At 59.9% G+C, this 4,931-nt stretch overlaps 1 long non-coding RNA gene across 1 annotated transcript; it reads right to left on the bottom strand.

The window, feature by feature from the left end:
• Positions 1 to 3,596: 3,596 nt before the first annotated feature.
• On the bottom strand, positions 3,597 to 4,621 carry LOC144955305 (uncharacterized). Its single transcript, XR_013641601.1, has 3 exons — positions 4,505 to 4,621; positions 4,018 to 4,268; positions 3,597 to 3,653 (listed from the first exon to the last, which is right to left on the bottom strand). It is a non-coding gene; the product is annotated as an uncharacterized LOC144955305 (long non-coding RNA).
• Positions 4,622 to 4,931: the final 310 nt, after the last annotated feature.

Genomic DNA, 4,931 nt, shown 5'->3' with positions numbered 1-4,931 from the left:
CCACCCCACCCCACCCACTCACCACCACTCACCCACTCACCCACTCACCCACCCACCACACCCACTCACCCACTCACCCACTCACTCCCACTCACCCACTCACCCACTCACCCACCCACCCACTCACCCACTCACCCACTCACCCACTCACCCCCACCCACTCACCCACTCACCCACTCACCACCACTCACCCACCCACCCACTCACCCACTCACCCACTCACCCACTCACCCACCCACCTCACCCACCACCACTCACCCACTCACCCACTCACCCACTCACCCACTCACCCACTCACCCACCACCCACCCACCACTCACCCACTCACTCACCCACCTCACCCACTCACCCACTCACCTCACCCACCACCCACTCACCCACTCACCACCACTCACCCACTCACCCACTCACCCACTCACCCACTCACCCACCCACCCACTCACCCACTCACCCACCACCCACCACCCACTCACCCACTCACCCACACCCACTCACCCACCACCCACCCACTCACCCACCACCACCCACTCACCCACCCACCCACCCACTCACCCACTCACCCACTCACCCACTCACCCACTCACACCACTCACCCACCACCCCCACCCACCCACCCACTCACCCACTCACCCACTCACCCACTCACCACACTCACCCACTCACCCACTCACCCACTCACCCACTCACCCACCACCCACCCACCCACTCACCCACTCACCCACCACCACACCACCCACTCACCCACCCACCCACTCACCACTCACCCACCACTCACCCACTCACCCACTCACCCACTCACCCACCCACCCACCACCCACTCACCCACTCACCCACCACCCACTCACCCACTCACCCACTCACCCACTCACCCACCCACCCACCCACCCACCCACTCACCCACTCACACCACCCACCCACCCACTCACCCACTCACCCACTCACCCACTCACCACTCACCCACTCACCCACTCACTCACCACTCACCCACCCACCCACTCACTCACTCACTCACCCACTCACCCACCACCACTCACTCACTCACTCACCCACTCACCCACTCACCCACTCACCCACTCACCCACTCACTCACTCACTCACCCACCCACCCACTCACCCACTCACCCTCACCCACTCACACCCACTCACCCACTCACCCACTCACCCACTCACCCACCCACCACCCACCCACCCACTCACCCACTCACCCACCACACCACTCACCCACCTCACCCACTCACCCACTCACTCACTCACTCACTCACCCCACCTCACCCACTCACCCACTCACTCACCCTCCACCCACACCACCACCCACTCACACTCACTCACTCACTCACCCACCACCCTCCCACCACTCACTCACTCACCCACTCACCCACTCACCTCACTCACTCACTCACCCACTCACTCACTCACTCACTCACCCACTCACCCACTCACCTCACTCACCCACTCACTCACCCACTCACTCACTCACTCACCTCACCCACCACTCACACACTCACTCACCCACTCACCCACCCACTCACCACACACTCACACACTCACTCACTCACTCACTCACCCACCCACACCCACCACCCACTCACCCACTCACCACTCACTCACCCACTCACTCACCACCACTCACTCACTCACTCACCACCCACTCACCCACCCACTCACCCACTCACCCACTCACCCACCCACTCACCACTCACCCACTCACTCACTCACCCACTCACCACTCACTCACTCACTCACACCCACTCACCCACCCACCACTCACTCACTCACTCACTCACCCACTCACTCACCCTCACCCACTCACTCACTCACTCACCACCCACTCCACTCACATCACTCACCCACTCACCCACCTCACCACTCACTCACTCACTCACCCACTCACTCACACCCACTCACCCCCACTCACCCACTCACCCACTCACTCACCCACTCACTCACTCACCCACTCACCCACTCACCCACCCACTCACCCACTCACTCACTCACCCACTCACCCACTCACTCACTCACTCACCCACTCACCCACCCACCCACTCACTCACTCACTCACTCACCCACTCACTCACTCACTCACTCACTCACCCACCACATCACTCACCCCACTCACCCACCCACCCACTCACTCACTCACTCACCCACTCACCCACTCACTCACTCACTCACTCACTCACCCACTCACTCACTCACTCACTCACTCACCCACTCACTCACTCACTCACTCACTCACCCACTCACTCACTCACTCACTCACCCACCCACTCACCCACCCACCCACTCACCCACCCACTCACCCACTCACTCACCCACTCACTCACTCACTCACTCACTCACCCACCCACCCACCCACCCACCCACTCACCCACTCACCCACCCACTCACCCACTCACTCACTCACTCACTCACTCACTCACCCACCCACTCACCCACCCACCCACTCACCCACTCACCCACCCACTCACTCACCCACCCACTCACTCACTCACTCACCCACTCACCCACCCACCCACCCACTCACCCACTCACTCACTCACCCACTCACTCACTCACCCACTCACTCACTCACCCACTCACTCACTCACTCACTCACCCACCCACCCACCCACCCACTCACTCACCCACTCACTCACTCACCCACTCACCCACTCACCCACCCACTCACCCACTCACTCACTCACCCACTCACCCACTCACTCACTCACTCACCCACTCACCCACCCACCCACTCACTCACTCACTCACTCACTCACTCACCCACTCACTCACTCACTCACTCACCCACTCACTCACTCACCCACTCACCCACCCACCCACTCACTCACTCACTCACCCACTCACCCACTCACTCACTCACTCACTCACTCACTCACACCACTCACTCACTCACTCACTCACCCACTCACTCACTCACTCACTCACTCACCCACTCACTCACTCACTCACTCACCCACCCACTCACCCACCCACCCACTCACCCACCCACTCACCCACTCACTCACTCACCCACTCACTCACTCACCCACTCACTCACTCACTCACTCACTCACTCACTCACTCACTCACCCACCCACCCACCCACCCACTCACCCACTCACCCACCCACTCACCCACTCACTCACTCACTCACTCACCCACCCACTCACCCACCCACCCACTCACCCACTCACCCACCCACTCACTCACCCACCCACTCACTCACTCACTCACCCACTCACCCACCCACCCACCCACTCACCCACTCACTCACTCACCCACTCACTCACTCACTCACCCACTCACTCACTCACCCACTCACTCACTCACTCACTCACCCACTCACCCACCCACTCACTCACCCACCCACTCACTCACTCACTCACCCACTCACCCACCCACCCACCCACTCACCCACTCACTCACTCACCCACTCACTCACTCACTCACCCACTCACCCACTCACCCACCCACCCACCCACTCACCCACTCACTCACCCACTCACCCACTCACTCACCCACTCACCCACTCACTCACCCACTCACCCACTCACTCACTCACTCACCCCCTCATTAACTACTCTCTCTGGACAGTAGATGCTAGAGGCTACCTGGGGGAGCTTTGTCTGTGTGTGTGTAACAGCACTTGCCCCTACAGCCCTGCTAGAGGCTACCTGGGGGAGCTTTGTCTGTGTGTGTGTAACAGCACTTGCCCCTACAGCCTGCTAGAGGCTACCTGGGGGAGCTTTGTCTGTGTGTGTGTAACAGCACTTGCCCCTACAGCCTGCTAGAGGCTACCTGGGGGAGCTTTGTCTGTGTGTGTGTGTAACAGCACTTGCCCCTACAGCCCGCTAGAGGCTACCTGGGGGAGCTTTGTGTGTAACACCACTTGCCCCTACAGCCCTGCTAGAGACTACCTGGGGGGGCTTTGTCTGTGTGTGTAACACCACTTGCCCCTACAGCCCGCTAGAGGCTACCTGGGGGAGCTTTGTCTGTGTGTGTGTACAGCACTTGCCCCTACAGCCTGCTAGAGGCTACCTGGGGGAGCTTTGTCTGTGTGTGTGTAACAGCACTTGCCCCTACAGCCCTGCTAGAGGCTACCTGGGGGAGCTTTGTCTGTGTGTGTGTAACAGCACTTGCCCCTACAGCCTGCTAGAGGCTACCTGGGGGAGCTTTGTCTGTGTGTGTGTAACAGCACTTGCCCCTAGAGCCCTGCTAGAGGCTACCTGGGGTAGCTTTGTCTGTGTGTGTGTAACAGCACTTGCCCCTACAGCCCTGCTAGAGGCTACCTGGGGGAGCTTTGTCTGTGTGTGTAACACCACTTGCCCCTACAGCCCGCTAGAGGCTACCTGGGGGAGCTTTGTGTGTAACACCACTTGCCCCTACAGCCCTGCTAGAGACTACCTGGGGGGGCTTTGTCTGTGTGTGTAACACCACTTGCCCCTACAGCCCGCTAGAGGCTACCTGGGGGAGCTTTGTCTGTGTGTGTGTACAGCACTTGCCCCTACAGCCTGCTAGAGGCTACCTGGGGGAGCTTTGTCTGTGTGTGTGTAACAGCACTTGCCCCTACAGCCCTGCTAGAGGCTACCTGGGGGAGCTTTGTCTGTGTGTGTGTAACAGCACTTGCCCCTACAGCCTGCTAGAGGCTACCTGGGGGAGCTTTGTCTGTGTGTGTGTGTAACAGCACTTGCCCCTACAGCCCTGCTAGAGGCTACCTGGGGGAGCTTTGTCTGTGTGTGTGTAACAGCACTTGCCCCTACAGCCTGCTAGAGGCTACCTGGGGGAGCTTTGTCTGTGTGTGTGTGTAACAGCACTTGCCCCCTACAGCCCTGCTAGAGGCTACCTGGGGGAGCTTTGTCTGTGTGTGTGTAACAGCACTTGCCCCTACAGCCCTGCTAGAGGCTACCTGGGGGGACTTTGTCTCTGTGTGTGTAACAGCACTTGCCCCTACA

The sequence above is a fragment of the Lampetra fluviatilis genome, unplaced genomic scaffold (genome assembly GCF_964198595.1).
Source record: "Lampetra fluviatilis unplaced genomic scaffold, kcLamFluv1.1 SCAFFOLD_765, whole genome shotgun sequence".
Taxonomy (NCBI): Eukaryota; Metazoa; Chordata; class Hyperoartia; order Petromyzontiformes; family Petromyzontidae; genus Lampetra; species Lampetra fluviatilis.
This window is presented reverse-complemented; position numbering and strand designations above follow the sequence as displayed.